The following is a 21540-nucleotide window of genomic DNA, read 5'->3' on the forward strand; positions in this document are numbered from 1 at the left end:
GGTGGTGTTGTTTATATGCATTAAATTTTGATTGCAATCCTGTGTGTTGGGGAATTTGTATCTGTTTGTGATGTGCATTGCCCTTCCATGTGCACTTAAGCCTCGGTTCACACCAGAGACGGCACGACTTGCAGGTCGCCTCACCGAGGCGACCTGCACACGACTGCCCGGGCGACTTGCAAAACGACTTCTGTATAGAAGTCTATGCAAGTCGCCCCAAGTCGCCCCCGAAGTCGTACGTGACTTGCGTCGCTCCCCTTAGAACGGTTTCATTGTACTGAACGGGACGCTACTTGTCAGGCGACCTAGGTCGCCTGACAAGTCGTCCCAGTGTGAACCGAGGCTTACTGCAAAGGCTAGTTATAAATCAGGGTGGTTGCTATCTTTTTGTATAGCTTGTTTGCGGGATTTGGCATGGGGACATATTAGATGCCTTTAACTGCCATTGTGCCTTTCTTGGGCATCCAATGTGTCCCTGTGCCTTTAAGGAGCAGTGGCTCCCTCCAGGCAAACCTGATATATACAGGTATACTTCCACTTTGAGTTATAGAGTTAGGACTACAGTATACAGAGGAGCCTTGATGTAAGCACTGTAGCTTCCACATATTTACAAATGTGTGCAACTAAAACTTCTGTTTTTATGTTGAATTGCTAGACAGGGTCAACTGGGTCTTTTTGCAGGCTAGCTGGTAAATGATATGCTGTAAATGGTGCTGTGCTGTTGAAAACTAAGTAAATAAGCTACAAAAACTACAAAACTATTTCACATAGTTTTTGTAGTTTATTACTTAGTTTTCAACAGCGCAGCACCATTTACAGCATATCACATTATTTTTGGTTTTGAATTCACCTATCATTGTTTGCAGTAGTTGCACTATTTATCTATTTTCATTTCCTCTATAGTGGTAGCGTGGAAGTACCCTCTTTCCAGCTGGTAAGTGTGCTGGGAACTTTTTGTCTGTTTGTGTTGTGCATTTCCCTTCCATGTGCACCTTACTGCCCGGCACAGCTAATTTAGCCTGCTATACCGGAAGTGACACTAGTTGTCATATTTGCTTGGTATGTGCGGCTTTGGAGCCCTGTTTTTAGCTCGCTATACACATTGTCTCATAGCAGTTGCGCCCGTTTATATATATATATATATATATATATATATATATATATATATATATATATATATATATATATATATATACACAGTATCTCACAATGATGAGAAATGGCATGGCACTTTGCTACAATGTAAAGTAGTAAGTGTACAGCTTGTATAACAGTGTAAATTTGCTGTTCCCTCAAAATAACTCAACACACAGCCATTAATGTCTAAACCGCTGGCAACAAAAGTGAGTACACCCCTAAGTGAAAATGTCCAAATTGGGCCCAGTTAGCCATTTTCCCTCCCCGGTTGTCATGTAACTCATTAGTGTTGCAATGGGGGTTATTTACGAAAGGGAAATCCACTTTGCACTACAAGTGCAAACTACAAGTGCAAAGTGCACTTGAAATTGCACTGAAAGTGCACTTGGAAGTTCAGTCGCTGTAAATCTGAGGTGTAGATCTGAAATGAGGGGAAGCTCTGCTGAGTTTATCATCCAATCATGTGCAAGCTAAAATGCTGTTTTTTATTTCTCTTGCATGTCCCCCTCAGATCTACAGTGACTGCACTTCCAGGTGCACTTTCAGTGCAATTTCAAGTGCACTTTTCACTTGTAGTCAGCACTTGTAGTGCAAAGTGGATTTGCCTTACGTAAATAACCCTCCATGTCTCAGGTGTAAATGGGGAGCAGGTGCATTAAATTTGGTGTTATCACTCTCACTCTCTCAGGGTGGTCACTGGAAGTTCAACATGGCACCTCATGGCAAAGAACTCTCTAAGGATCTGAAAAAAAAAATATTGCTCTACCTAAAGCCTAGGCTATAAGAAGATTGCCAAGACCCTGAAACTGAGCTGCAGAGTGGTGGCAAAGACAATACAGTGGTTTAACAGGACAGGTTCCACTCAGAACAGCCCCCCGCCCCCCCCCCATGGTTAACCAATGAAGTTGAGTGCACATGCTCAGCATCATATCCAGAGGTTGTCTTTGGGAAATAGACATATGAGTGCTACCAGCATTGCTGCAGAGGTTGAAGAGGTGGGGGGGGGTCAGCCTGTCAGTGCTCAGACCATATACCGCACACTGCATCAAATTGGTCTGCATGGCTGTCGTCACAGAAGGGAGCTTCTAAAGATGATATACAAGAGAGCCCGCAAACAGTTTGCTGAAGACAAGAAGACTAAGGACATGGATTACTGGAACCATGTCCTGTGGTCTGATGAGAACAAGATAAACTTATTTGGTTCAGATGGTTTCAAGCGTGTGTGGCGGCAAACCGGATGAGGAGTACAAAGACAAGTGTGTCTTGCCTACAGTCAAGCATAGTGGTGGGAGTGTCATGGTCTGGGGCTGCATGAGTGCTGCTGGCAATGGGGAGCTACAGTTCATTGAGGGGACCATGAATGTCAACATGTACTGTGACATACTGAAGCAGAGCATGATTCCCTCCATTCTGAGACTGGGCCGCAGGGCTGTATTCCAGCATAACGACCCAAAACATGCCTCCAAGATGACCACTGCCTTGCTAAAGAAGCTGAGGGTAAAGGTGATGGACTGGCCAAGCATGTCTCCAGACCTAAACCCTATTTGGCATCTGTGGGGCATCCTCAAACGGAACATGGAGGAGCGCAAGGTCTCCAACATCCACCAGCTCCCTGATGTCGTCATGAAGGAGTGGAAGAGGACTCTAGTGGCAACCTGTGAAGCTCTGGTGAACTTCATGCCCAAGAGTGTTAAGGCAGTGCTGGAAAATAATGGTGGCCACACAAAATATTGACACTTTGGGCCCAATTTGGACATTTTCACTTAGGGGTGTACTCACTTTTGTTGCCAGTGGTTTAGACATTATTGGTTGTGTGTTGAGTTGTGTTGAGGGGACAGCAAATTTACACTGTTATACAAGCTGTGCACTCACTACTTTACATTGTAGCAAAGTGTCATTTCTTCAGTGTTGTCACATATAATATGTGATAAAATATAATATAATAAAATATTTACAAAAATGTGAGGGGTGTACTCACGTTTGTGAGATAGGAATGGGCCAACATACCAGCAACAATGTGTGACAACCTTGTGAAGACTTACAGAAAACGTTTGACCTCTGTCATTGCCAACAAAGGATATATAACAAAGTATTGAGACAAACTTTTGATATTGACAAAATACTTATTTTCCACCATAATTTGCAAATAAATTCTTTCAAAAATCAGACAATGTGATTGTCTGGAATTGTTTCCACATTTTGTCTCTCATAGTTGAGGTATACCTATGATGACAATTACAGGCCTCTCTCATCTTTTTAAGTGTCCCACTGTATATATATATATATATATATATATATATATATATATATATATATATATATATATTTATTTATTTTTTTTTATTTTTTATTTTTTTTCTTAAAAAGGTTGTAAACTGCTGCACTTTTCTTACCTGCAAGGCAAAGGCATAATGGCATAATGTGCTAGTATGCATTGCATACTAGCACATTGGGGTTATTTACGAAAGGCAAATCCACTTTGCACTACAAGTGCAAACTACAAGTGCAAAGTGCACTTGAAATTGCACTGAAAGTGCACTTGGAAGTGCAGTTGCTGTAAACCTGAGGGGTAGATCCGAAATGAGAGAAAGCTCTGCTGATTTTATTATCCAATCATGTGCAAGCTAAAATGCTGCTTTTTGTTTTCCTTGCATGTCCCCCTCAGATCTACAGAGACTGCACTTCCATGTGCACTTCCAGTGAAATTTCAAGTGCAGTTTGCACTTGTAGTGCAAAGTGGATTTGCCTTTAGTAAATAACCACCTCTGTGTGAAACTTACCTCAAAATGAAGCCTTCCAACGATGCAATGGGGGTTATTTACGAAAGGTAACTCCACTTGTAAGTGCACTTGGAAGTTCAGTCGCTCTAAATTTAAGGGGTAGATCTGAAATGAGTGGAAGGTCTGCTGCATCCAATCATGTGCAAGCTAAAATGCTGTTTTTTTATTTTCCTTGCATGTCTCCCTCGGATGTACAGTGACTTTACTTCCAAGTGCACTTGCAGTGCAAAGTGGAGTTGCCTTTAGTAAATAACCCCCAATGTCACCTCTGGAGACCGTGTCCATCTTCACCCGGTCTTTCTTCTGTGTTGGGGGACTCCGACTCTGTGACTCGTCAGAGCCGCAATGACGTCACTCGCGCGAGCCACCGGTCATGGCACAGGGATCTGAAAAAATAGCACAGGCGGCCGTTCCTTCAGAGCGCATGCGCAGGTAATGTCACTGGCTGCATGTAAACAAAATATCTCCTAAATGGAGCACGTTTAGGAGGTATTTACACTACCTATAGGTAAGCCTTATTATAGGCTTACCTATAAGTAAACTTAAAGATGGAAGTTTACTTCCTCTTTAATTGGTGTTCCTAAGTGATGTTTTAAGAAATTTTATTTTTATATACTTCACTATGGGTATGCACCACAATTTTTATTTTTTGGCAAACAACTAACGCTGGCAGAAAATTGTTCCATACTGTCCAGTAAGATACGGTGTCACTTGGTGGTGGGTGCATGCATTTTTCAACAGGAGGTAGGAGTGTGAGGACACTTCCAGCAACATATAATTGTCACATAAGTGGCCATTCAGTACAGATTGTTGTTTAGACTTTTTCTTTTCACTTCACATGGTTTTGCACTAATACCACTTGTGATTTAACACTAGTAATCACAGACTACTAATAATTCTACTGTTTCTGTGCATGGATTGTATAGTGCATTATATTTATTTCTTTATGTATTGGTTTATAGCATTGAATTTGGATTTAGCACTGCATCATGAAAGTTTTTTTTTTACCTTACTGCAAAGGTTAGTTAAATTGCCATCTTTTTGTAATGCTCTTCAGACATTGGACAACTGCTGGTAACTTTGCATGTCTCCTCTGCCAGAAATTTCTACCACCTATTCATTTTTTGTTTAGTTCCATTTTAACAACCTAATCCCCAGTTCAAAGTATAACATAAATTATCCCCTAACATGAGGCATGAACTCCCCTCCCAGCACTTAACTAAAGTGCTAAAGCAAGCTCTTATTATTTAAAAAATGTAACTCACTGTGCATTAAAACATTTCATATGAGCATTTTACATTTCCCTCACCACCCACCCTCATTTTCCAAATTGTTAAAATATTAAAAATGAAACATTTAGAACTGCAATCCTTAGTTATGGTTGAGTAGAAAGTGGTCAGTGGCAGCAACAGTTAATGGCAACACAAACAAGTCTAGAGGTACAAAGCAACTGAATTTCTATAAAATTGTAAGGTACAGGAATTAGGTTTGGGTGGATAATGGCACCAGTCTGATGGAAGCACAAACAGGTAGAAATATTGATACATAAGGCACAGGCAGATGGTTTCCTATAAAAATAGAGCTACAGCCCTTAGGTTTGGGTAGGAAACAATTAGTCTGTGGCATCACCTTTGAATGTAAGAGCACAAGCAGGCCTAAATTCTGAGATACAAGTTACATGTACAGTATACAGTATATATGCAGTATGAATACAGTGTATTATAAATGCACAGCGAATATTAAAGCTATTTTGCTATAAAAGTTAACAGTTAAACCTATAGCCCTGGTTGGGTGAGAAATGACAAATTTGTTTGTGAAATTAATTTATTTTTAACAGCAGCACTCCAGTCCAATATTTGATTATTTTAATTAAAAAGAGTATTTGTTAGGTAGCTTTAGCAGCAACATGTGTGTTTTTTTGTTGTTTGTTTTTTACTTGTTTTTTTTTTTTCCCCAAATATTTTTATTGAAAATTTGCAATTTACAAGCCTAACAGAAACAGAAAGGGGTAAATTTACATAGCTTGTATCTAACCCACTACCAATGTTTTACTGCTATTGATATCATGCAATTTTAATCACATTAGCATATATGTAAATATGTAACTATTACCAAATTATTCATTTATAGTGGAAGCATGTATGAGCAATTTGGATTTAACTGTTAATATAATCGATTCATCTGTATAGGAGATCTACAATGAAACATAGAACAAGAAAAAGAACAAAGAATGAAAACAGAAATAAAATAAAATAACATAAAGAGAAATCCTTTATATTAGTAATAATAGAAAGTAATAGTAACAGTTGTTTGTCAATAGTTACATAGTAGGTGAGGTTGAAAAAAGACAAAGTCCATCAAGTCCAACCACCGCCCTGTGGAAGGGAATTCCACATCCTTGCCGCTCTTATGCCCCGTACACACAGTCGGATTTTACGATGGACAATGTCCGATCGGAGCGTGTTGTCGGAAATTCCGACTGTGTGTGGGTTCCATCGGACATTTTCCATCGGATTTTCCGACACACAAAGTTGGAGAGCAGGAGATAAAATTTTCCGACAACAAAATCTGTTGTCGGAAATTCCGATCGTGTGTACACAAATCCGACGGACAAAGTGCCACGCATGCTCAGAATAAATAAAGAGATGAAAGCTATTGGCCACTGCCCCGTTTATAGTCCCGACGTACGTGTTTTACGTCACTGCGTTTAGAACGATCGGATTTTCCGACAACTTTGTGCGACCGTGTGTAGACAAAACAAGTTTGAGCCAACATCCGTCGGAAAAAATCCTAGGATTTTGTTGTCGGAATGCCCGAACAAAGTCCGACCGTGTGTACGCCCTATTACAGTAAAGAACCCTCTACGCAGTTCAAGGTTATACCTCTTTTCTTCTAATTTTTAGCAAGTGGCCATGTGTTTTATTAAACTCCCTATTTATTTATCCCTATTGTGGGGTCACTAGTATGGTATTTGTAAATTGAAATCATATCCCCTCTCAAGCGTCTCTTCTCCAGAGAGAATAAGTTCAGTGCTCACAACCTTTCCTTATAACTAAGATCCTCCAGACCCTTTATTAGCTTTGTTGCCCTTCTTTGTACTCGCTCCATTTCCAGTACATCCTTCCTGAGGACTGGTGTTCAGAACTGGACAGCATACTCTAGGTGCGGCCGGACCAAAGTCTTGTAGAGTGGGAGAATTATCGCTTTATCCCTGGAGTTAATCCCCTTTGTAATGCATGCCAGTATTCTGTTTGCTTTGTTAGCAGCAGCTTGGCATTGCATGCTATTGCTGAGCCTGTCGTCTACTAGGACCCCCAGGTCCTTTTCCAGCCTAGATTTCCCCAGAGGCCCCCCCTAGTGAGTAGATTGCATTCATATTTTGCCACCCAAATGCGTTATTTTACATTAAACCTCATTTGCCATGTAGTTGCCCACCCCACCAATTCGTTCAGATCTTCTTGCAAGGTTTTCCACATCCTGCGGAGAAGTTATTGCCCTGCTTAGCTTAGTGTCGTCCATAAATACAGAGATTGAGCTGTTTATACCATCCTCCAGGTTGTTTATGAACAAATTAAACAAAATTGGTCCCAGCACAGAACTCGGGGGGACTCCACTTCCCACCTCCGAGTATTCCCATTTATCACCACCCTCTGAACTCACCCTTGTAGCTAGTTTTCAATCCATGTACTCACCCTATGGTGATAGTATTGTGGTTCACTATGTTGAAGATCCTTAGAATTTCCACAGTAACTTGGTGGAGAACAATTGTTGATACTAGGAATCACTTGGTAGAATGACAGACGTTGTAGCCTCACTATAATTGTTTCCTTTTTTTAAGGTCGGAACAAAAGTCTTCTTTTTTGATTGGAAATAGACATGTTTGCATGAAACCTCAAAAGACTCAAATATAGATTTGGAAGTGACAAAAAAGGTGACAAAATGCTGGTGCTCATTACATGTCTTCCATGCAGTGCAGTTTTGATTGGTCAGATTTCAATTCAGCTCGGGCCTTATTAAAGGAAGTAAAGTCTTCCTCTTTAATTAAACCTATAGGTAAGCCTATAATAAGGCTTACCCATATGTACTGTAAACATCTCCTAAACTTGCACCGTTCAGGGCCCATGCTGTGACCGGCGGCACCCGTGCGCATGCGCAGGAGTGACATAATCGCGGTTCCGGAAAATCACAGCCCATGAACCCAGAAGTAACTTCGGGAAACATGTCAGCCGTGTGAGCAGTGTGTCGGCGCCGATCCAGTGCATCATTCTAAGGTAGGTATAGGTATTTCATAACGAGCTAGTATGCGATGCATACTAGCTCATTATGCCTTTGTCTTGCAGTTTTTTTTTTGTTGGGGGGGTTTTGGAGGTTTACAACTTCTTTGATCTGTGATTGTGCCCATTATATGGCTTCCATGCAGTGATATATACCTTCCACCATATACAGGTATGGGAATACTTTTGTTTAGGCTTGTTTATACAAGCTTTGGTTACTTTGTTATGACTTTGTTGTGTTCATACAGCCTTATAATTTTCTGTTGTACTTTTTCTGAAATTACTTTGTTCCTCTATTATCACTATTTTTAGATACAAATGTGTCTGTTAGATGAATCTCATTCCCATACCTGTTTTGGTTGAACTCTCCACTCTGCTCTGTAAATAACTTGTATATATTAGCCATAATTTTGGACCATGTAAGTGTATGGCTCTCCTGACCACTTTCTATTCCTGTGATACAGATATATTATCACTATATATGTATGTGTTTACTTTTTTCCCTTTGGCAGTCACATCTGAGCACCTCGGGGGTACTTAGCCGCTGCCCCAGTGAGTTGGTTGGGGGTCTGTGGACTGGGGGTGCTCCCCATCGCCCGTTGTTTGTCGGACCTTCGGAATGTCATCAATCTGGTTTTAAAACTTTTATTCAGCGGCTGTACATGTATAGCCTTTATGCACCTATAGGTCAGTATCAACCGTGATCTAGTACATTATATTGTTTTGACTCTGTTTCATGGCACATGTCTTCTATTAATGTTGTTTATCACATTTTCTAATCATAGATTATTATATATACCTGCTTGGGGCACCTCGGAAGAAGAAGGTGGCTTCAAAACACGTCAGCTACCTTTCCGCTACTACTGTATAATCCATCACGAATATGCAATATTGGAATTTACTATATGTGCAAACTGCTATACTTTAGCCGCACTTGTTTTTATTATTTTTGCATAATAAAGTAATCCTTTTAATTTGAATTGGTATTATGTATCATCGAGTAGTCCTTACAGTCCCCCTATGATAGTTAGAGGGTATCTACTGTACTTCATAAAATTAGAGCTTCAGCTCTTACATGGGGTGGGTAAAAATTTGCCAAAGGCAACTCAAAAAAGCTTGAATGTAGAGACACAAAGCACAGGCAGATGTTTTTGTTAAAAAGTTGGGGTTACAGGTTTTAGGTTTGGGTGGGTAAAAATTGGCCTTTAATGGCAGTGCTGAAAATGCCAAAACACAGAGACAGAAGCCACCGCAAGGCCCTTTTTATTAGTTAATGAAAAAGGTGGTGGGAGAGAAAACCAGCTGAAAGGTGCATTTTCACCTTTAAACACTAGTCCTGACTATTATCTTATTATCTAATTATAATTACCTTACCATCGGCCAATTCCGTTGCTTCATACCCAAATATATCTCTATGCATAGGAGACAGCGTATATGAATAATTCACACAACACGGTGCTTATACACTGTTCCGCTTTTATTATCCCCGGCATGGTGTTACGTATGAATAAAATATGTACACCCCTAACGTTTTTGAAAATATTTTATGATATTTTTTCATGTGACAACACTGAGGAAATGACACTTTGCTACAATGTAAAGTAGTGAGTGCACAGCTTGTATAACAGTGTTAATTTGCTGTTCCCTCAAAATAACTCAACACACAGCCATTAATGTCTAAACCACTGGTAACAAAAGTGAGTAAACCCTAAGTGAAAATGTCCAAATTGGGCCCAAAGCGTCAATATTTTGTGTGGCCCCATTATTTTCCAGCACTGCTTTTACCCTCTTGGGCATGGAGTTCACCAGAGCTTCACAGGTTGCCACTGGAGTCCTCTTCCACTCCTCCATGACAACATCACGGAGCTGGTGGATGTTAGAGACCTTGCGCTCCTCCACCCTCATTTTGAAGATGCTCAATAGGGTTTAGGTCTGGAGACATGCTTGGTCAGTCCATCACCTTTACCCTCAGCTTCTTTAGCAAGGCACTGGTCATCTTGGAGGTGTGTTTGGGGTCGTTATCATGTTGGAATACTCCCCTATGGCCCAGTCTCAGAATGGAGGGGATCATGCTCTGCTTCAGTATGCCACAGTACATGTTGGCATTCATGGTTCCCTCAATGAACTGTAGCTCCCCAGTGCCTGCAGCACTCATGCAGCCCCAGACCATGACACTCCCACCACCATGCTTCACTGTAGGCAAGACACACTTGTCTTTGTACTCCTCACCTGGTTGCTGCCACACATGCTTAACACCATCTGAACCGAATAAGTTTATCTTGGTCTCATCAGACCATAGGATATGGTTCCAGTAATCTAAGTCCATAGTCTGCTTGTTTTCATCAAACTGTTTGCGGTCTTTCTTGTGCATCATCTTTAGAAGTGGCTTCCTTCTGGGGTGACAGCCATGCAGACAAATTTGATGGTCTGAGCACTGACAGGCTCCCCCCACCCCCCACCCCTTCAACCGCTGCAGCAATGCTGGCAGTACTCATACATCTATTTCCCAAAGACAACCTCTAGATATGATGCTAAGCACATGTACTCAACTTCTTTGGTCGACCATGACGAGGCTTGTTCTGAGTGGAACCTGTCCTGTTAAACTGCAGTATGGTCCTGGCCACCATGCTGTAGCTCAGTTTCAGGGTCTTGGAAATCTTCTTATAGCTTAGGCCATCTTTATGTAGAGCAACAATTCTTTTTTTCAGATCCTGAGAGAGTTCTTTGCCATGAGGTGCCATGTTGAACTTCCAGTGACCAGTATGTGAGAGTGAGAGCGATAACACCAAATTTAACACACCTGCTCGCCATTCACATCTGAGACCTTGTAACACTATTGAGTCACATGACACCAGGGAGGGAAATGGCTAATTGGGCCCAATTTAGACACTTTTACTTAGGGTTGTACTCATTTTTGTTGCCAGCGGTTTAGACATTAATGGCTGTGTATTGAGTTATTTTGAGGGGACAGCAAATTTAAACTGTTATACAAGCTGTACACTCACTACTTTACATTGTAGCAAAGTGTAATTTCTTCAGTGTTGTCACATGAAAAGATATAATAACATATTTCCAAAAAATTGAGGGGTGTACTCACGTTTCTGAGATACTGTATATATATATATATATATATATATATATATATATACACACTGTACTATAATGTTGGCGCAAGGTGCCAATGTGGTGCCTATATTTAAAAAGGGATCAACATCTTTACAAAATAAGTATAGACCTGGTAGTTTAACTTCTATAGTCAGGAAGATACTTGAGAGTTTTACAAAAGACCACATTGATGAGTTTTTGCTAATAATATTTTATAAATAATTCAACACGAAGGACCTGGTATGGAAGGGCCAGGACCCAGGTCCCCAAACACTTTTTATGACAATACCATGCATATAAGACTTTAAAATTAGCAATTTTGATTTCTCCCATAGACTTTTAAAGGGTGTTCCGCGGCTTTTGAATTTGCCACGAACACCCCAAATTGTTCACTATTCGGCGAACTTGCTAACAGCCGATGTTCGAGTCGAACATGAGTTTGACTCGACCTCGAAGCTCATCCCTAGTAGTCAGTCATTCCTCATAAGTGAGGCCCTCCAGACCCCATATTAATTTAGTTGCCCTTCTCTGGACTTTCTCCAGCTCTAGCACATCCCTTTTCCTTCTGAGTATTGGTGACCAGAATTGGGACGGAATACTCCAGATGTTTTATAAAGTGGCAGAATAATCGTTTTGTCCCTGGAGTAAATTCCCTTTTTAATGCATGCTAATATTCCGCTGGCTTTGGAAGCCACAGCTTGACACTGCATGCTATTGCTCAGTCTGTCTTCTTCTAGGACCCCTAGATCCTTCTTCATCCTGGAAGTCTCTAGAGATTCTCTCCCTAAAGAGTAACTTGCGTTTATATTTTTACCCCCAAGTGCATTACACTACCTTACATTTACCAGTATTAAACTTCATTTGCCATGTAGTAGCCCATTCCATTAATTTATTTAGGTTCTCTTGTAAAGTTTCTATATCCTGCTGTGTTGTTATTGCCCTGCATATTTTTGTGTCGTCAGCAAACACTGAAACCAAGCTATTTAGAATTGGTGCCAGGCAGGGCTTTTTTTCTCAAACAATAGGTGCTGGAACTCAACCACGACCCCCCTACACACACCCTCCAAATCACATCATATAGTTTGTGTGGTCAATCAAATTTAACGACCAGTAGGAGGGTCTTAAAGGTCATTAAATACCAGGATTGCATTACACACAGAGTGCAGAGCTGTCACTTGTAAACACAGAAACTGGACTTTTGTGTTTACAAGTGATAGTGGTGGGCAGGGAGCAGAGGGTCTGAGCCAGAGGTGGTGGAACTGAGTTCCACCAAGTTCCCCCTGAAAAAAGCCCTGGTGCCAGGACAGAGCCCTGGGGTACACCACTAACCACTCTAGACCATTCTGAATATACGTTATTTACATCAGCCCTTTGGACATGCCCCCGTAGCCAGTTTTGTGGTCCATGCCTACAGACCTCAGCTTGCAGATTAAGCGTTTGTGGGGGGATTTATCAAATGCTTTCGCAAAACCTAGATACAACACATCCACTGTCCTACCTTTGTCTGGATGGCAGCTCACTTCCTCATAGAATGTTAATAGGTTGGTTTGGCAAGAGCGACCTTTCGTAAACCTGTGCTGATTACTGCTAATGATACTGTTTTCATCAGCAAATTCTTGGATATGGTTCCCTCAAATAGTTTCCAAACTACTGACGTTAGACTGACCTGCCTGTAGTTCCCAGGAATAGATCTCTGCCATTTTTTTGAATATGGTACCACATGGACTTTCTGCAAATCAGCTGGTACCAATCCTGTCAGTAAGCTGTCCATGAAGATTAGGAATAACAGTCTGGCTATAGCCTGGCTGAGTTCATTAAGGACTCTCGGGTGTAAGCCACCTGGTCCCTGTGATTTATTTATGTTAGGCTTCTCTAATCATTTCTGGATTCCAGCCTCTGTCAGCCATAAGGGTAGATCATGTGGTGTGTTATTAGCAATACTGTCATGGTCGGTATACCCCTCCCTTTCCTGTGTGAAGACAGAGGAGAAGAAAGCATTTAGCACAGCTGCCTTCTTCTTGTCATCTGTAACCACCTTCCCTTCTTTGTCCTTTATGGGGACTTTGTGTTCCGTCCTTGCCTTTTACTAATATATTTAAAAAACATCTTGGGATTATTTTTACTCTACTCCGCTATGTGTTTCTCAATTTTTTTTTTAGCCGCCCTGATTGCGTTCTTACACTTCACATTGCATTCCTTGTATTGTTTGAATGCTGACACTGACCCCTCCACTGTGTACTTTTTAAAGGCCATTTTTTTTGTCCTTCATTTGACATTTTACTTTTTGGTTTAGCCACCCAGGTTTAACCTTTGTTCTTCTATATTTATTACCCCTTGGAATGCACTTGGTGATACATTTAATTAATGTATTCCTAAAGCATTCCTATTTTTCCTCTGTGTTCAACGTTTCAAGGATTTGGTCCCACTTAATATCCTGCAGCATTGAGTGCAGTTTAGAAAAGTTTTCTCTTTTGAAATATAGTGTATTAGTACTCCCCTCATGCCTCCCTTTCCTATGATTTATGTCGAATGTAATAATCTTGTGCTTGCTAGTTCCCAAGGTGTCCCATATTTCCAAATCTGCAATAAGATCTGTATCATTTGTAATTAAAAGATCTAGCAATGCGCTAATCCTAGGTCGGGGAATCCACCAACTGGGACATGAAGCTGTCCTGTAGAACATTTAAGAAATGGTGGGCCTTTAATGAGGGGGATGTCCCTTCCTCCCAGTTAATGTCGAGATAGTTGAAGTCCCCCAAGGAAAGACAGGGAAATTGACATTTCCCTGTCTTGCTGCCATTTTTAATTGTGAAAGGAGATCCAACGCCACCTCTTCCTTCAGGTTAGGGGGTCTGTAACATACCCCCACTAGTAATTTCCAGCTTACTTCCACCCTTTGGAGTTCCACCCATACGGACTCCACCTCCCCCCTTGCCCCATCACTGATGTCATTCCACTCTTCTACCCTTCTTTTTTTCCTGATATATAGACACACCCTTCCCCCTCTCCTACCCTCCCTGTCCCTCCAATACAAAGAATACCCCTGGATGTTTGCCAGCCAGTCATGTGAGCTGTCAAACCAAGTTTCTGATATTTCCATGAAGCCCACATCCTCCTCATGTAGTAGCAGCTCCAGGTCCTCCATTTTATTGACTAGGCTCCTGGCATTTGTGAACATTCCCCTGAGTTTTGTATTGATGCATATTTTAATTTCCATTTGATTTCTCAGGCTTTGTTTTTGAATTGGTAACCCCTTAACCCTGAGATTAGATGTTACAGATATAATACCACTAGTGTCTCCACTAATCCCCTCTGTCCTATGCTCACTGCCGGTTATCCCTCCCCCACAACATCTAGTTTAAAAGCCCCTCTAACTTTGTGACCATCTTTCTTCTCAATAGAGCTGTACCATCCCCATTAAGGTGCACCCCATCCTTACTAAAGAACCGTTAACCGACTGCGAAGTCAGCCCTATTCTCCAGGAACCCAAACCCCTCTTTCCTACACCAGTTTCTCAGCCACTTGTTCAGTTCCCTAATCTCCCGCTGCCTCTATGGTGTGGCTCAAGGCACAGGTTCTATTTCAGAGAAAACCACCTTGGAGGTTCTTCTCCTCAATCTATTCCCTAAGTCCCTGAAATCACTTTTTAGGACTCTCCACCTTCCTCTCACATTGTGATTGGTGCCAACGTGTACCATGACATCTGGGTCCTCCCCAGCCCCACCCAATAATCTGTCCACCCGATCCGCGATGTGCCGAAACCGAGCACCCGGTAAACAACATTAAATTCACCACAATCCACATGTAAGAAATTAAAAAAGTCCATCCACAAACGTTTGTGTATTTCCCTGTGATTCTGTCAGATAAGGGTACTCAGCAAGGCCGAGATGCTGAGAGCGGTAACCTCTTGCGACTAAGCGCAGTCCACTCCTGCAGATGGTACACGGGGTGAAGAGCACAAAGAGGCATGAGTCACCAGCAGGCTGGGCAGGTCTTGCGTGAAGGTCAGCGACAGGGAGACAGCTGTGCAGGACTGGAAGATGCTGAAGCTCAAGAAGGAGGATGAACAGCTGATCCAACAACAGGCCGGGGGTCAAACACCGTTGACTAGTAAGAGTCTCTAGATAGGCAAAAACAGTCTAGTGCAAAAACAGTCTAGTGCAAAGGACTGTTAGCAGGTCTGTCAGCAGGCTGATGACTTAGTACTGAAGATTGATAGCAAAGTCCGTAAAACAGGCCGAGGGTCAAACACAGGTAACTGGAAGCAAAGTCTGTGAGCAAGCCAGGGGTCGAGCACTGAAGACAGTAGCAAAGTCCAGGAGCAGGCTGAGGGTCAATCACTGGAGACAGGAAGCAATATCTGTAGACAGGCCGAGGGTCAAACACAGTAAGCAAGTGGAGAAGTCAGGGAGGCAAGCCAAGGGTCAGATGCAGGTAGAGATCAGAGCAGGTCAAGGTCAATCCGGGTCACAACAGGTAATCAAGAATCAGGATACAAGCAGGAAACACACGGGGAGCTGAAAGACAAACCAGCAATCTGGTCATGGCACAAAGTGGCTTTTATAGGCCAGTGGGAGGCTCATTTTGTGCGTGCTATTGCATACACGCGTTCGCCGTTCCGCTGAATCGCACACGCGCATTAGCCGTTTCGCTGAAGTGCACGCAAACATTAGCCGTTTAGCCGAATTACGCACGCTCATTAGCTGTTTCGCTGTATTGTGCCCAGGGATGCGCCGGAGTGCCGCTTTACCACGCATGTGCAAAGGAGGGCAGCGATATTGGCGAGACTGGTACTTGCCTCTTTCCTGACAGATTCCCTATTAACCTGTCACACACAGCCTCTTACCAACAGTGGAGACTCCAAATTATAGGCGGTCAATTCAGCGAATAGAGGTGTGCGGACTTGCTATGTTAACTTTATCCACTCCTGGATCACAGATATGCTGACAGAAGGCTGAAAGGCTGTCCAATACTCTTCCTCTCCAAAGATATTACAGGCATACCCTGCTTTAAGTACACTCACTTTACATACACTTGCAAGTACGGACATACCCGCGAGTGTATGTAAAGTGTCTCTCAAGCTAAGGTTGCAGCTGAGTAATCCGTACACTGATAGTTTAGATTCCCTTGCTACTTGAAAACACACTCCCTGACTCCCCCACTACAGTCCCTGACCCTCCTCTACAGCCCCTGACACCCCCACTACAGCCCCTGACACCCCAGAAGTGAAAAAAGGTATTGCTTCACTTTAAGTACATTTTCATTTTACATACATGCTCTGGTCCCATTGTGTACTTAAAGGTTGGGTATGCCTGTGTCCAGCAAAGGAAAACCCATAACAACCCTCTATAGCATAACGTCAGAAATATTTCCTAAAAAGTTGTAATTCTACTTACAATGTAACAGATAAGAATCACATAAAACTCCATAAACTATGCCGCTAGTACTGGCTCCAGCAGCGGGTGACATCAGCACAAACTCTGTATGTTTCATCCAAACGGACATTCTCAAGGGGATAGGCTGAGTGTGCTGACAGGTCATTTAAATGGACATCTTGAAGCCTGTAAACATTTTAATCATGTCAGACTTTACTGGTACTAGAAAGGACAGACACATAAATATATCAAAATAATAGAAAATGTACTCAAAAGTTAAAATCACTCTTAAAATAACATGAGAAGTAATCCATTTCAAACAATGTAGGCCATATGTGTTGTTTCCATTCGCAGATCTCTTTGCTGCCATAACAGTTGCTGGAATACCCCAATAGGTTGACGCATTTCACGACAATTAGTTTCTTCAGGACCTTTACAGAATTTTTAACTACATAATTGTAATCTATGCCACTTACACACTGTCTCTGAATGAACACATACATAGAGGGTGACCCGATGGTGGATGTCAACACTGCATATTCATCGGGTGATAAGATGGCCGGACACAGGACACAATAATGGCATTATTAATGCTGCCTGATCGTAGGGTGAGTTCAAGTATATACTATAAGTTCCTCCATTCCCAGACGTAGCCTTTTTTATGGGGAAGCGCGTCAGAAGGAGAAGGAGCTGTGCCGTGCCGTGACTATTGTCTGGGTCTGCTGTTGATTCCGCGGTTGGATTATCCCCTCTCTAATGCTTGATTACTTTGTTGGAGAAGCAATACTGAGCTCAATAAAACCCTAAGTTTTACACATTACACGCCTTCCTTTTGTTTTAATCCACAACATGGACTGAGTGTGAGGTGTATAACAAGTCTTTAAAAGGTCTTCCCCCCTCTCCCCCCCCCCTTGTCCCCCCCCCCCTCTTTTCCCCTTTTCTAAATTCTAAACTCTAGCTTCTTCACTAGATATAGTTGCCAATCTCACCATGATTATACAAATCATCATCAATATATGTGAATTCCCCCCTTTTTGCTGAGAGGATGCAAAGCGAATCCCCACGGGCTCCCCAGGCTAAAATCTCCATCAAGCTGGTCACCAACATTTTACAGGTGAATTTAGTCATGTAACGAAATGTCACACACTCCGCTTGAGTGCTTTTGTCATATACCGCTTCCTCCCAGTCTGAATATAGATATCAGATATTCCAACCGCTCACAAGCACAAAACAAGACAATACTTGTTTATCTGTTTATCTTTATATACAGTTAAAGAGGAGGTTCCTACCTCCTGCTCATATTACCCTAACAATACACCTGTAACCAGAAACCTAATTAACATGAGCTAGTTTACTAAATCATCTACCCAGACTAGGTGACCCAGAGACATGACCTTTAGGACAGACTTTCCATCTTTTAGCTCAGAAAACACAATCAACATTATCATAAATAGAAACACGGAAAACCTTCTCACAATAGCAGAGTTAATTAACACAAACAACAATGGGTGAAAGACTCTTAGAGCCCACACTAGACGTATTTACAATAAGCACATTATAGCAGATAACAGACAGGTGGCTGGAGTTGATGACATCAGCATCTTCTATGAGCCCCATCATCATGAATCAGTCACTATTTATAATATGGCATATACAGGGTTCCCAGAGTCTGTGTGTGTCTTGGGGGGATATGGACCTGAATCCAAAGTAACACCACCTCAAGGGTCCCCAGGCATACAGCTCACAAAGAGCACCGTTCCCCCAAATGCCAGGGCCCATGATCGATAGGCAAGAGGCTAGCATTCAGTCCCCTCCAAAAGCCTCTGTCCTGGCTAGGTCTGTCACATTTTATGTATTTAAATAAATTATATCCCGCTTTTGGAGTTTCAGGAGGGGGTCCTGATCTTCAGTGGAGATCTAAAATTTGCCATGGACCCAGCCTTGGATGTATCTAGGGGTGTGTCTCATCTTTCATATTCCTGCCTAAAGGCAGAACTCCACCTTTTACAACTTATCGACCCTTGGCGTCTTTCACATTCGCACGACAGGGATTACTCCTTTTTCTCCTCCGCACATCGAACCTATTCCCGCTTGGACTATCTCCTGATTCCTCATAGAGAGCTCCCGAGGGTCAATTGACCCAGATTGGAGACATACTTCTGTCAGACCATGCTCCAATACACCTTACCTTACAAATGGGCCACACCATTCGAAGTCCTCCATCCTGGCGTCTTAATGAGGCCCTTTTCCAATCCCCCGAAGTCCGTCAAACATTGGAAGCTGCCCTCTCGGAATATTTTTCCTTAAACAAGGGTTCAGTGGATAACCCATTTGTGGTTTGGGAAGCCCACAAGCCAGTAATTAGGGGTGCCCTGATCAAGATAGGAGCACGTTTGAAGTGGGAAAGGACTGTCCAGGTTGACACCCTACCTGCCCATCTTCGTTGCCTTGAAAGCGTCACAAAGCCAGTATTGTGTAAAAATATGTGAGGGTAGGGGGCGTTGTGATCATCAACTAGTAAGTGATCTAAACCAAACAGTGAAGTATCCTAGAAATTCAATCTTAGCAACAAAAGTATATAAAAATGTATTCACAAATTGTCCACCTGAACATAGATCAGTGAAGTCCATCCAAAATAACAACAAACTGTGAATCGGTGAATGTCTTAAGGAACAGTCCACATATAACAATGAAAAAACCCTAATCTCCCAATTGTGATGATATCTTCCGACAGATAATGAATATTCCTTCACCAGACAGGCGAACAACACCCAATGTGACTGGATAAGTGATCTGCTTACCAGATCTATTTGACCTTATTCCTGGGAAAGATAGTCAAATACCGCTTTTGCAGGATTGTGCCTGCTCATATTAGTTGAATTCAGTTTGCACCAGAACCATGCGAACGGACCGAAAATTCGCACGAACGTTAGAACCCCATTGACGTCTATGGGACTCGAATGTTCGAAATCAAAAGTGCTCATTTTAAAGGCTAATTTTCATGGTATTGTCCTAAAAAGGGTTTGGGGACCCGGGTCCTGCCCCAGGGGACATGTATCAATGCAAAAAAAACTTTTAAAAACGTCCGTTTTTTCGGGAGCAGTGATTTTAATGCTTAAAGTAAAAAAAAAAAAAAAAAGTGAAATATTCCTTTAAATATTGTACCTGGGGGGTGTCTATAGTATGCCTGTAAAGTGGCGTGTGTTTCCCAATATTAGAACAGTTACTGCACAAAATGTCATTTTTAAAGGAATAAAAGTCATTTAAAACTGCTTGCGGCTTTAACCACTTGCCGACCGCCTAACGTAGATATACGTCGGCAGAATGGCACGGGCAGGCAGAATCACGTACCTGTATGTGATCTGCCTCCCGCGGGCGGGGGGTCCAATCGGACCCCCCCCCCCGGTGCCAGCGGCAGTCAGCATTTGACTGGGAGCGTTGGGAGGCGAGGGGGAGACCATCCGATCGTGGCCCCCCCCTCGCGATCGCTCCCAGCCAATCGGAATCCTCCCCTGCCTGTGTGTAGTTTCACACAGGCAGAGGATGTGATGTCATCTCTCCTCGGCTTGGCAGTTTCCGTTCCAGCGCCGAGGAGAGAAGACATGTAAGTGCACAAAACACTACACACACACAGTAGAACATGCCAGGCACATAAAACACCCCGATCCCCCCCGACCCCCCCCCAACCACCCCCCCCGTCACAAACTGACACCAAGCAGTATTTTTTTTTTTTTTCTGATTACTGATTGGTGTCAGTTTGTGACAGTTACAGTGTTAGGGCAGTGAGTGGTAGCCCCCTTTAGGTCTAGGGTACCCCCCTAACCCCCCCTAATAAAGTTTTAACCCCTTGATCACTCCCTGTCACCAGTGTCGCTAAGCGATCATTTTTCTGATCGCTGTATTAGTGTCGCTGGTGACGCTAGTTAGGGAGGTAAATATTTAGGTTCGCCGTCAGCATTTTATAGCGTCAGGGACCCCCATATACTATCTAATAAATGTTTTAACCCCTTGATTGCCCCCTAGTTAACCCTTTCACCACTGATCACCGTATAAGTGTTACGGGTGACGCTGGTTAGTTCGTTTATTTTTTATAGTGTCAGGGCACCCGCCGTTTATTACCGAATAAAGGTTTAGCCCCCTGATCGCCCGGCAGTGATATGCGTCGCCCCAGGCAGCGTCAGATTAGCGCCAGTACCACTAACACCCACGCACGCAGCATACGCCTCCCTTAGTGGTATATTATTATTATTATTATTATACAGGATTTATATAGCGCCGACAGTTTACGCAGCGCTTTACAACAACATTAGGGCAGACAGTACAAGTACAATACAATTCAATACAGGAGGAATCAGAGGGCCCTGCTCGTTAGAGCTTACAATCTAGGAGGGAGGGTCAAGTTATACAAAAGGGTAATAGCTGTGGGGGATGAGCTAATGGAGAAAATAATGCAGTTGTTAGATGGAGGCAGGATAGGCTTCTCTGAAGAGGAAAGTCTTCAGGGATCGCCTAAAAGTGGATAAATTTGGAGACAGTCTGACAGATTGGGGTAGGGAATTCCAGAGGATGGGTGAGGCTCGGGAGAAGTCCTGGAGGCGGATATGGGAGGAGGTGATGAGGAAGCTAGAGAGCAGGAGATCTTGGGAGGAACGGAGATGGCGTTTAGGTTGGTATTTTGAGACTAGGTTAGTGATGTAGCTGGGGGCACAGTTGTGGATGGCTTTGTAACTTATTGTTAGTATTTTGAATTTAATTCGTTGGGCGAGTGGTAGCCAATGGAGGGATTGGCAGAGAGGGGTAGCAGACACTGATCGGTTTGTAAGGTGGATGAGTCTGGCAGCAGCATTCATGATGGACTGAAGGGGGGAT

General features: G+C 42.6%; 1 long non-coding RNA gene across 1 annotated transcript; it reads left to right on the top strand.

Moving 5' to 3' along the window:
• The first annotated feature begins 815 nt into the window (after nt 1-815).
• On the top strand, nt 816-9080 carry LOC141110049 (uncharacterized). The gene is made up of 3 exons (XR_012236223.1): nt 816-934; nt 8704-8878; nt 8977-9080. It is a non-coding gene; the product is annotated as an uncharacterized lncRNA (long non-coding RNA).
• Nucleotides 9081-21540: the final 12460 nt, after the last annotated feature.

Source organism: Aquarana catesbeiana, linkage group LG10 (assembly GCF_042186555.1).
Source record: "Aquarana catesbeiana isolate 2022-GZ linkage group LG10, ASM4218655v1, whole genome shotgun sequence".
Lineage (NCBI taxonomy): Eukaryota > Metazoa > Chordata > Amphibia > Anura > Ranidae > Aquarana > Aquarana catesbeiana.